Source organism: Agelaius phoeniceus, chromosome 9, assembly GCF_051311805.1.
Source record: "Agelaius phoeniceus isolate bAgePho1 chromosome 9, bAgePho1.hap1, whole genome shotgun sequence".
Taxonomy (NCBI): domain Eukaryota; kingdom Metazoa; phylum Chordata; class Aves; order Passeriformes; family Icteridae; genus Agelaius; species Agelaius phoeniceus.
This window is the reverse complement of record NC_135273.1, coordinates 32583915-32596609: the sequence shown is the minus strand read 5'-3', so window position 1 is coordinate 32596609 and position 12695 is coordinate 32583915.

The following is a 12695-nucleotide window of genomic DNA, read 5'->3' as shown; positions in this document are numbered from 1 at the left end:
TGGCCGCCGCTTTCATCCCCTGCCAGTGCCGGGAGGTGGCAGAAATTCAAAGGTGGAGGCTGGAAAGAAAAACAAGGTTTTAAAATAGCAAAGTGCTGCTTTTTCTTCAGCCTTGGCTGTGACAGACCCAGGTCCCAAGGGGTCCCTCACTTTCTTTTTTTTGGCTTAGCTGCACATTTGGGGAGCCGCTTTTACATTTTTTTTTCCTTTCTTCAGGCAGAAATACCTGCCTGAATGTTTTGCCCCTCACTGAGTGCTGCAGTGTTTGGATAACTTGCTGCTGATGCAGTCAGACAGTTGACTGAGTAATTTCAAGAGGGTGTTGATGCTATTTTCCCTCTTTTTTTCCCTCCTCTTATTTCAGTTTTTAACAGAGCACATCCTCTCTATCCTCACATCCCCATTCATTCTGCCTTACCAAAGCAATTACCTGCAGGCTCTTTTGCTGCAAATCCTTCTCCTGCCCCAGCAGCAGCAGCAGCAGCCCTTGGAAGTCCTGCCTATTAGCCCTGTCTTAATTAGGCAGAGTTTTTAATTGCTTAGGAAATCCCAGCCTCTTTTAATCTTGGTAATGAAGGCTGGAGCTTTGCATCACCTGGTCTGAGGGGCTCAAAGGCTCCTTTCTGCTTTCCCACCATCCTAACAAGTGATTTCCAAAGCAGGGCTGCAGCAATTGCCTGGGAAAAAAAAATATCCTGGGAGATGGGAATGTGTTTGAATGTGAAAAATCAACCGTGCTGTGTTTATTCCTTGTTTTCCCCAGGCTGGGGAGGCAGAAACCCAGATCCCTCTCCTAGATGAGAAGTTAAAACCTGGCTCTGAATGGCCTGGATTTTCTGCTCCAAGGGAGAAGGATTGGCAATTCTGAAAGGATTCAGCCAGAGACAAAGCAAACAAGGGGTTATGTATCATATGTGATATATCTAAAATATAAAATCATTATTGAGTGTATATTGTGAATTTTAAATGCTATATATGTCTATATAGCATTTAGCATTTAGATTTATTTTTATTTATTTTTATTTATATTTAATTAATTTATTTTTTATATTTATTTTATATTTATTTATTTTATATTTATTTATTTTTAATCTATATAGCATTTAGATTTATTACATATCCTGTGTATGCATTATATATAAATGTATATATACATTTATATATAATGATATCTATAATGATAAAAAAATTATATATATAATGATAGAAAATATACATTCTGGAATTATTCTATACAATGTAAATGTGAGAAATATTAAATACATGAAATACTTTAAATTCTATATAATAACAACCAGGAGCAACCTGGGCTGGTGGAAGGTGTCCCATGGCAGGAGGGTAAAAAGCAGCTATTAATTGGATGGTGTTAATGAGCTGACCTCCAGCCTCACTGGGGTTTATTCCCTGGAGGAGCAGCAGCTCTTCCCAGGGAAGCACCAGCAAGAGACTGTGTGGACTAAAATATCTGCAAAAAAATAGAAGCTCAAAGTGTGTGTTTTATTATTAAAACACCAAGAGCTCATTGATCAATTTTATTGATTTTCATGAAAACTGGTTTCGTGCAGGTTCCTGACCCTCAGTTAACTCCTAATTCTCTACTTTCCTCACCTTGTTCAGGGCTTGGAGTGTGGGAGTACAGCCAAGGGGATCTGAGGTTATTTTGGGGTAGGGAATTAAATATTAAATCCCAGCCAGCAGTGCTAAGGGATTGATTTCAGGGCAGGAAACAGAGATCTGTGCCTGCTTGTCTGCATCTCATTTCCATGGGGACACAGGGAATCCCCACAGCTCTGGGTGCCATCACCCATTTCTGGGCTTTGTTTTATCCCCTTTTTCCCAAACCTGCAGGCTCACAGGGAAGTGGGGAAGAGCCAGGCTCTGTGCTGCAGCCAAAGGGAAGCCCCAGCACTGCCCAAAATCACCCCACTGCACTCTTGGTTGCACACACAGGCTGGGGTGGGTCATGGAAACTCTGAATATGCCTTAAAAACCCCCAAATCTACCCCTTATTCCACCTATGGAAAAAGTTATTCGTGGCATTGGTGCTGCTGGAGCTCAGAAGAGGTGAAATGTGGAGAGCACTGAAAGGGGGCCCACAGCTGCCTGAATAAATGGTGTCAGTGCCTCTTGCACCTGTGACACAGGAGGAGAGAGACTTCATTCAAATCATATTTGTATATATTGCCAGAGGAGCCTTGCCCACGGGCTCCAGGCTGCCCCACATCATTTCCCCAGGATGCTGCAGCCTCAAGGGCAGTGAGGACAAATTGTCCCAGGGTGGGACCTGCCCTGAGCCCCTCCCTGGGAGCTCAAACCCAGACCAGGGGCACTTCTACCCTCTCCCAAATTTCCTTTGAGTTCCCCCCTTGCTGCCCAGGAAGCCTTGAGCCCAGAGCAAAGGAGGGGATGCGCCTTCCTCCACACCAGCACAGCCTGGGTCACCATCACAGAGGATTTTTGGGCCACTTTGGGAGCCTGCCTGCATTGGCATGAAAGCAGTGAGGGTTTTAATGGCTTTTTCCCCTTTTTTTCTGGCTGCACTGTGGGGGTAACGTAGCAATGGGGCTGTTTGTAGCTGTGCTGCTGCCTAATGAGATTATATTTGACATGGATAATTAATTAATGGATTATTAATGCTTCTGCTTGCCTTCCCCATCCCTGAGGGTTTGGGCTGTGCTGTCGTGTCCTTTCCAGGCTTTTCTCTGCAGCAGATGTGCTGCACTCACGTTCTTGTCCCATAGCAAAGGTCATGTTTGAGGGTGTAATTAAAACATTTTATAAATTGAGGCATGATTAACCTGTAACCATTGGCTGAATGGTGTTTGCTATTCATACAGGGACAAAACCTCTCTTTTAAATCCCTATTAAAACCTATTTTAATATAAATACTTCCCCAAAAAATAGAAGAAAAGTTTTTTGGAACAGATTAAAACCCCTGTGACTCAATCCAGGGGGTATTCCAGGTCAAAACCTGCCTTGGAAGTGGAAGCATCCCCATATTTCTTTCCCCTGTGAGGAGGTGGGTACAGAGGTTCTTCCTCACTGCTCAGCCTTTGCCTTTGGGTGGGGCTTGCTTGGTGGGAGGAATATTTCAGTGGAGCTTTGCACCACGTGTACCCTTGGCTGGAAGGCTGCCTCCTTCCAGAGAAAGCAAAGCTTTCTGCCAGAAATCTTTTTCTTTTTTTTTTTTTTCTTGGGAGAACAATAATAGAGATAAGAAATAAATATATAAATCCTCTGTGTGGGTGGTGACAAGGTGGCAAGAAACTTTATCCCAACCCCACCACCTCTCTGTGAAATTCTCCCCAAATAAATGGGCCTGGGAGATCACATTTTTTCCAGACTATAATTTTTTAAAATTTTTATTTTAAAAACGTTTAATTAGTTTATTATTTTATTTTTATTATTTATTTATATGTTATTTTTATTTATTTTATTTTAATTTTAAAATTTATATTATTTATTTTATTTTTAAGGTTTTATTTATTTAAGTTTTTATTTATGTTATTTTTATTTATTTTATTTTAATTTTTTATTTATGTTATTTATTTTATATTTAAGTATTTTTTATTTTATTTTAAAGTTTTTATTTATGTTATTTTTATTTATTTTATTTTAATTTTTTAATTTATATTATTTATTTTATTTTTAGGGTTTTATTTTAAGTTTTTATTTATGTTATTTTTATTTATTTTATTTTAAAATTTTTATTTATGTTATTTATTTTATTTTTAAGTATTTTTATTTTATTTTAAAGGTTTTATTTATGTTATTTTTATTTATTTTACTTTTAATTTTTATTTATGTTTTTTGTTTTAATTTTAAGTCTTTTTTATTTTATTTGAGTTTTTATTTTATTTTAAAGTTTTTATTTATGTTATTTTTATTTATTTTTTTTTTAATTTTTTAAATTTATTTTCTTTATTTTATTTTAGAGTTTTAATTTATTTAATTTATTTTAATTTTTATTTATAATTTTAAATTCTATTATAATTTTCTAATTCTTAATTTTATTTAAAGTACAAAAATGCAGCTGCTCTTGGCCAGATTCTCCCTTCCTGCATCTTTGCATCAGACAGGGGCCCTGGCAAAGGGACCTTGGGCTTCACAGAGGCAAAAGGAACAGGGCTGCTCTGACCTCAGCCAGGGATTTTATTCCTCCTCCTCCTCCTCTCAGGGGTGAGTAGCAATCCCTGGAAGCTGAACCTCACGTGTCTTTGTGTTTTTTATCCATCCAAAAGGGAAAATGTGCCGAGGAGCCAATATTCCACTGGCACATGGGGCTGCAAGGGGAAACCTGCCACAGCCCCAGCCAAATCACTGCAGCTTCAGGGCTGTGTTTTTCCCAACAAAAATCCCATTTTTTCCTGTTTTTCTGCCCGGCTGTGGCAGCTCTGCCAACTGCACCCAAGTCCCACAGCCATCAGCTTTTCAAGGCCCAGCTCAGGAGTGTTTCCCTTTAATTTTGGTGAAAATTGAGGCTGTTTGGGGCTGGGGGTGATATAATTTCTATTTACAGCAGCAGGGAAGAGGCATGTGCTGGCTTGGGGCCACCACAAATAGCTCTGGACATGAGAGCTCTTGAAATAATATTAATAATAATAATAATTTCCATGTTTTCCTTGCTGGGATGTCCCCCTCCGGCAGAACCCCCCGATGAAACCTCTGCAAAGGGAGCACATCTGGGTTTCATTCTTACAGCTGAAGAATAGTAATTAAGATGCTTTTGCAGAGCCAGGGCTTGAAAAACTAAAAATAAAAGCCATCCAGGCACAATACCAGACCTCCAAGCACCAGAAATTCCCTTTTTCCCCCCGTTTTCACCCTCCCAGCTCCACTGGACCCCTGGGCATGGCCAAGCCCCTGTTCTGGGGAGCAGGAATAAATCATGGGCTGAAAGGGGATGGTGCAGAGAAGTGGGATTTTTGGCTAAAAACCCAGAAGAGCAGTGGCAGTGCTGACCTGTGCAGAGGGTGGCAGCAAGGGGAGGATTTCCAAAGCCCCCAAACCTACGGACATCATGCAAAGAATCAGCCTTAGCTTTTTTTATTGCAGCAAAATGTGCATAAACCACGGATCCCAGGCTTGGAATGACTTTCTCCTTCTATTTCTCACTTTTCTGACATGAATATTGCAGGGGAAGGGAAAAAAAAGCAGCTGTTTTCCTGCCCCCCACCACCTCAGGGTGCTTCTGGCCCCAAGCAAATGAAAAATTAATTTTCCCCAGCTCGAGCTAAAAGAGGAGATGGGGCTCAGTGAAAGCACTCTCTGGCTGGTGGGGGTCATGCTGGAAAAATATCTGTGGGCTGAGGGGATGAGCAAGGCCCTGGGGACTGGGAAATGCTCAGAAGTTCGATTTAAGAGGTCAAAAAGGAAAAGAAAAACAGAGAAGGATTTGGGGTTTACATGGCAGTAAGCTTAATTTTAGCAGGAAGATGATAAAAAATTAATGAGGTGGTCAATGTGTGGAGAGGGACAGGCTGTTCTGGGGGAGATGCTGGGCAAGGTTAACCTAGTTTGTACTGAGCATCCACAGGGAGAAGAGAAAGGGAAGGGCTGGGAATGCCGAGGTAGCAGGGATGGATGAATCCCAGGTGCCAGGCTGTGCCAAGCCCCAGAGCTGAAGGGATGCCAGTGGGACTTTGGTCCTAAAGAGAGGCTTTGACACCCTGCTGGATCCCATGGATAGGGTGCACACATTTTGTCACATTCACATTTTCTGAAAAATCCCTCTGCCCAGGATTTTGCTGAGAAGCCTCAGAGAAAAGGAAAACAATTCTTATCTCATTTGCTTCTCCTGTGTTGTGCTCAGCTGGAATGTGTTTGGAGATTGTTTATCCAACAGGTGGTTGTTTCATTGGATTCTGGTGTGAATTATTTGGACTTATTGTGCAATCATCTGTGTTGGGACTGTGGAGAGAGGCAGGAGTTTTCATTATTCTCTTTTTAGCCTTCTGTAAGTATCCTTTCTGTGTTCTTTACTATAGTTCAGTCTAGCATTCTTTAATATAATATAGTATCATAAAATAAGAAATTATCCTTCTGAGAACTTGAAATCAGATTCATCATTCCTTCCTGCCACAAATACAATAACGTTTCCCTTGGATGCCACGGCCACCAGGGAGCTTCCAGGCTCTGTGCTTTTGGCAAGGAGGGTTCCATGGGCTTCCCACCCATGGCAGCAGGAGCCCTTCACCCCAGTGACCACCTCAGTGCTGCCTGACCTGGAGCTCAGCATCTGCTGCAGCTGTGCTTAGAAAAACAGAGATTTTGGGGTTATTTTCTGCTTCCCCACGGTGGGGACGCGGCCACGCCGGCGCAGCTCTCCCTGCGGCGCGGTTCCTAGAAGGAGAGCAAGTTTTTCCCTCCTCTTTTCCAAGGCTCTGCTGCTGACAGTAGGGGCTGGAAGCCATCCAAGGCTGTCAGTATAAATCTCACTGACCTTGTTTCACCATCCCTTAACTCGCAGCTCAGCCAGGACCGGCGTCGGCTTCCACTTTCTGGCTCATTTATCCCTTTTCCAACTTTACAGTTTGGGTTCCTGAGCTTGTCTGCTCATCCCTGGGTGGGCAAGGCAGTGAGGGGGGACTCCCAGCCCCTAGAAAACCTCCCAGCAGGGCTGCCAAGGCAAACATCTGGCAGGAATTTGCAGATGCAGCTGTAGCTGGGGAGAAGCGATGCTCGGAGGTGCGGCACGATGCATTTTGGTGGGATGAGGGAAAGATGCTTCTGTCTGGATTGGGCTGAACACAGGGCTCTGATCCCAAAAAACACTGCTTAGGTGCCATCAGGAGATGAGCCTTGGTAAGATTTGAGCTCTGTTCCCTCCATAATGTGCCTAAACAGGAGTTTGCTCCTCTCCAGAGGTTTCTTGCTGTCACCCTTGCTATCTCCTGTGGTAACTCGGTGTCATCTTTGCTGTCCCGTTGCTTCCAGGGGTTTGGCTGTAGTGCAATGGCCTCGTGTCTCAGCTGTGGGATGCTGGGCTCACTGGAGAAGCAGGGAGGATGGCAGATTTTGGAGATGTGGGATGCAGAGCAGCTGGCCATGGGGAGAGGGTTGGAAGGGATGGTTTCCCACCCTGGCTGGATCAGCTGCTTGGCACACCCAGCTCTCTCATCTGGGTCCTGGAAAAAGGAACTTGGGTCCTCTCAGAAATCCACAGCATTGTGTGCTAAATCCTTCATTTTCCAGCTCCAGTGAAGCCTCACCTTTAAAGTGTTGTGCTGATTCCAGTGGGTTTGGGGCCTTGTGGAAGAGCTTTGCCAGTGGCTGCCATTGTCACTTGCTTTTGTGACAGCATCCAGAATCTTTGGCATGCTGGCAGGAAGAGTTTGGTGGCAGGATATATCAGAATTAGTGTTTTACCCGGGCCAAACTTGCAGATACACAGGTTAACCAGGGGGAAAAACTTTCCAGGATAAGAAAAGCAAGACATGGCCAAAAAAAAAAAAAAAAAAAAAAGAAAGAAAGAAAGAAAGAAAAAAAAAATGTTGGCTTGTGGAGGCTCCCTCCATCTTTGGAGGTCTTAAAGTAGGGATTAGGGAGAGATCTGCCAGGAATGATCGTGCCTCGGGGCAGCCGGAGACCAGATGATGTGTCTGTCAGCTCCCTCCCTCCCTGCCTGCCTCCAAAATCCGGGCTCCTGCTTCTCCTGCTCCTCTCCTGGACCAGCACAACACCTTTGTGACTCCCCTTCGAGCTCTTGTACTCCCAAAAATCCCCCCGCAAAGAGCTGAAATCCTGGGAAAGGGGTGTTTTCCGGGCAGGGGCAGCTGTGGAGAGGGAGGGGAGGATGCTCAGGGGGTTTTCGCTCCCCTCCTGCCCCGGTGCTGCAGCAGCGGCTGCTCCCTGCTCTAATCCCGGGGCAGCTCGGCGTGGCTGAGGGATGAGGTCATGCTCGCTCACCCGCAGCCCGCCGTGCTCCGGCTTCCATCCCTCCCTCCCTCCCTCCGCAGGGCAGGGTGCGATTGGAGCCTGCTGGGGCTCCCGGTCCCCGCACGGTGCCTTTGGGATGCTTCCCCCAGCAAACAATGCCTTGCTCTGAGCGGGGATGCGAGTGGGAATCGGGGAAACAGAAACTTCCACAGACACTGGAGGGTTTGATCTGCAGCCTTGGGAGAAGCTTGGATTGATGTAAAAATACAATACACAGATATTAAGCAGAAAAACCATAAACTTATGTTTCTGTAGTTGTAAGTAAGAATATGCCTTAAGTGAGAAACTGCCCTGATAACATGGTGAAGGGTTTATAATGTAGAAAACTGCATTGATAAGATGGTGAAGGGTTTATAATGTAGAAAACTGCATTGATAAGATGGTGAAGGGTTTATAACGTAGGGCTGTGGTTGCATGGAATAAACTGAGAGTTTAGAAGTTATAATGGAAGCATGAGTGTGCATGTGAGTTGGAAGCCCATTAGATAAAAATATCCCCAGTGCAGTAGAAGTTAGTAAAAGTGATAGGTTGGAAAAGCAAAATGAACCTTGTGGCACCTATCCATTGGTTTAGAAAGTTCTATATTGCCTTGTAACAAAGAATTTGGGACTACTTTGAGCTATGGCCGAGTGCTTGCTCCTCTAAAACGTCACAGCCTCTGAGACTGATGTTTATCTGAGCAATAAATCCTTCTGAGCCTGAAAATAGTCCCATCCCTTCATCTCTAGCAGTGACAATGATCGATGTGTTGCACCTGGGTGGGGATTTTAGCATCAGGTAAAATCCCTGGCTGTGCCCCCTGCCCATCTTACCTGTGCCAAGGATGCTGAGCCATCCCTCCCAGTGCTTCTTCCTTCTTCCAGCTGCTTTTAAAACCTCAGACTAACCCAAACAGCTGCAAAACACTCTTTCCCCCTTCTTCTGCTTTAATTTTTTTTTTTTTTGGTGATTTGACCACTTTTTGCCAGAAATCAGCCCGTGGCGAGGAGGTGGTTGCGCAACCTGAGCGCAGGGGCAGCTGTTTCAGAGCCTTTTGGATTAACAAACAGAAGGTTGAAATCTCTGGGAAGAAGACATGTGGTGAGCTAGAGCTGGAAATACAGCCCTGTCTTCTCACTCTGGTACACCCCCAGCTCCTGGCTCCCAAACTCACGATATTATGGGCAGAAAAGCCAGTTTAGGTAATTGATGGGGAGTGATATGATTTTATTAGCCCTAATTCCCTTCCCTCCAGGAGGTTTGCACGACTGAGCAAAGCAACCAGTGCTCATAAAGGCACAAAAATAGACCCTTTTTTGGTTGGTTTTGTTTTTTTGTTTTTGGTTTTGTTTTTTTTGGGGTTTTTTTTTTTTTTTTTTTTTTGGTTTTTGGTTTGTTTGATTTTTTTTTTCCTTGTAAGAAATCCTTCCAGCCTTTTGTGAAGGTTTTTCCAGCCCTCAAAATCAAGATTAATTGAATTTGGGGGCCAATAGCTGCATCTACTGCTGGTGGAGGGGATTTGGGACATTTCACCTGGGCACTGTCTCTGAGTGGTACCTGGTGGGACATGCAGGGCTTGGACACTGCAGCACTCCAGGATGGCCAGAAAATGGCACTGCCAGATGAAAATCAGGCTTTGGGAATACTGGCTGGAGCTTCCTGCAGGAAAGGGAGCCCGATTTGGGGTTTTGGAAACAGCAGCTGTTGTCAGCTTTCTTCTCTGGAAGCTGGAAGGAAAACCTGCTCCTCCCCAGGCCTAGAGGTCACCTAAATAATGGGAAAGTCCCCAAACCCATGTCACTGGTAAATCTCCAGGCTGCAGAGGGAAGCCTTGAGTCATAAAGGATTCCAGAGTGCATTATCCATGGAGGAAATGGGGGCACGAGACAAAATAGCACCCAAGGAGGGGAAAAACAGGAAAAGGAGCCATTTGGACTCCAAAATGGAAAGGAAAAGGTTAAGCTTAAAGTCAAGGAGAAGGGTGGGACAGAGTTAAAGGCTGGAAAAGGCAAAGCCAGGAGACAAAGAGGAGAATGGAGGGGCCAAAGCAGAAGGAAAGGACAAGGGGAAGTTGCCTTGCTGCTTCTCTTTTCATCCTCTATGACAAGAACTGGGAAGAAACAGGCTGGAATAAACGAATTTTTCTGACTTGAATGATGGTGTATTGATACAGATAACACCAAAATCCACACTAATATTATTATATGAATATTTCAGGCAGATAAGGCCACCACTTAGTGTTACTGTGTGGGTGACAGATGAACATCTTGTCATCTGGGAGCCCACGAGATCCCCTTGGAAATTGTCCTTTCACCAGGTCCAGCATGTCACAGGTACCCAAGCATGTTTAATTTTTACCTTTAGAAGGTAATAAATGAGGCAAGCTGTGTGTCAAGTCCTTGCCATTGTCATTCAGCCAAGCTTTTGCTGCCAAAGCCAGAGATTTGGTAACATCAGGGCAAGCATAAAGGTCTAGAGGGACTGGATGAATTCACAGACCTTGTGGATGAAGAAATAGTTTTTTGCCTCTGAAAAACATTAATTAAATGATGCTTTCCAGAGCTGTTCTTCACAAGTAAAGCATGCCCTTTATTGCATGTTTCCTCATAAATCTATTCAGCCAAACTAAGGGCTCATTCCAGCTTTGATGCTCCAGCGGGTGCGTATCTTCCAAAATCATCCGAAATGCTCGGAGCACAAATTCTTTTTCTATCTCTTCTGCAAAGAATCTCTTGCAGATCATTTCTCCTCTTTAATTATAGATTGCACAAAGCAACAGAAGCATGAAAAGACTTAGAGTGGGAATTAAAATCTGGTTTTCTTCCAGCTTGAAATTCTCTACTTGAAATAAGTGTATTCCTCTCTCCCTTTGGGGGAATCCCGTGGCTTTAGCTACAGGGAATTTTGGATTGGATTTTGATCACTGCAGCCTCAGCTTCTCCTCTTTGCCCCAAACCCCAACCCAGTTACCCAGCTGGAAGGCAAGGCTCTCCCCCCTCCTCTGGAGGGATGCTCTGGCAGCAGAACACAGGAGAGTGGTGCCTCACCAGAAATGGCTGCAGCAGGAGCATCTCCAAGGGGTTCCCCATCTCCACCTCTGGATCCTCCTCCTGGCACCCAGCAGCCCCACCATCCACCCACACCTGCAGGGGAGGTAAAGCAGGGCATTTTCCCAAATACTGATCCTTTCCTACCATTCTGGGCATTGCTGTGCTGATGGGTTGGGAGTAAAGCTCCAGCTGGGGTCCTACCAAGGAAATCCAAACCCAGAATCCCAATTCCTGACGGGAAGCTTGCAGGCTGGCACGTTGTTTTCCCTGCTTGCCTTTTCCCTCGTGCTCTGGCCTGTGTGGCAGCTTGGATGGCAAGTTCCTCAAGGCAGGAATCACCTCTTGGGAAAGGTTTTGGGTTGCTCAGTGAAACCCCAAGAGCCACTGGGCCCCATGGCAGTAACATCCCAGCACAAGCAGCACAAATGGTGTTACTGGTGTTCAGCACAGCCCCCTCCCTTCTGGAGCCCTGTCCAGAAGAAAAAATTAGCTGGACACAGCAAATGGAAACAGTGCCAGGAGGTTTGTTGCTCTGTGCTGATGGATGCCCCTGGATCCCTGGAAGTGTCCAGGGCCCGGCTGGACAGGGCTTGGAGCAACCTGGGATAGTGGAAGGTGCCCCTGCCGTGGCAAAGGGGTGGAGCAAGATGATCTTCCAACCCAAACCATTCCATGGTTCCATGATGTGGGAAGCCCTTTTAGCGCGGTGCTGGGTTTGTTGAGTTCTGCTGAGGTTTTTTAGGGGAGTAGTGGGTTTATTTGCCCCTTGTCAGGGTGGTGGGGAGGAGTAGCCTGAGGAACCACAGCACATAGTGAACTGAGGGGTTCCAAATCTGGAGCTGTGGTGATGCTCTTTGGAAAACCCAAGGAGTGTGGGTTTTCCTTGGAGAGCCAGCAAGAGGGCATCCAGGAGCAAGGCCAGCATCTCCTTCTGACTGTTTCCTCCCAAAAACAGGAGGACAGGGAAGAAAGAAAAATTAAATGGGATCGTGGAATGGTTTGGGTTGGAAAGAACCTTAAAACTCATTGCTTTTCAACCCCCTGCCATGGCCAGGGACACCTTCCACTACCCCAGGTTGCTCCAAGCCCCATCCAACCTGGCCTTGGACACTTCCAGGGATGGGGCATCTTCAGTTTCTCTGTCAGGGATGTTTCCACATCTGGAAGACATCCCAGCTGTTTCCAAACGGGATGTTTACCTCCAGCTCACGCGGCGGCAGCGCCCTGAGCTGGGGGACGATTTGGCTCTCCCTGTGGAGCATCTCCCTCCGTGCGCGGTCCCGCTGCAGCGAGGGGCCGGGGGTGGGACCGGGGGACAGGGGCAGAGCCGGGGGCGCTCCCCGGCTCCCGGCGCGTCTCGCCTTTGTTCGGGCAGCGCTGGAGCCGGGCGGCCGCGGGGCGGGGAGGGATGGGGAGGCGGGATGGTGGGAGGGAGGAAAGGAAAAGGAGGGAGGGCTGCCCGAAAAGGCTTTTTCTTTTTTTTTTTTTTTTTTTTTTTAAATCTCCAAGAAAAGAACGATCCACAGGCAACGCGAGAACTTTCCCCCCCCACCCCACTCCCCCAACACACCCCCCCGCTCCGCGTCTTTAATAAGAAAACTATGTTTTAAAAACAATTTTAAAAATTCAAAGAAATTAAATTAAAACGAACCCGACCTCCCACCCCCTGGCCCAGCAGACCCGGCCCCCGGCCCGCCCCACGCCGCCCGGGAGGCGGCAGAAGCGGCG